A 251-nucleotide genomic window follows, 5' to 3' on the forward strand; every position below is an offset into this window, starting at 1 on the left:
AGTATAACGCATTGCGTTTTCATTCCTTATGGTGACATCCTCACTTTTAACCATCCATAGGCATCCGTTGACATCTGTCATTCCTCACCAAATTCCGGTATATCCGCAGCGAATATCACGTGATTCAGTGATGGTTACCATCTGAGCCGTGGTGTTGATAGACCTGATTCAGAATGACACAACTTGAACAAAATGTACTTTTTGATATATATATATATATATATATATATATATATATATATATGGCTGGG

This window comes from Opisthorchis viverrini, assembly GCF_000715545.1.
Source record: "Opisthorchis viverrini unplaced genomic scaffold opera_v5_86, whole genome shotgun sequence".
Taxonomy (NCBI): Eukaryota; Metazoa; Platyhelminthes; class Trematoda; order Opisthorchiida; family Opisthorchiidae; genus Opisthorchis; species Opisthorchis viverrini.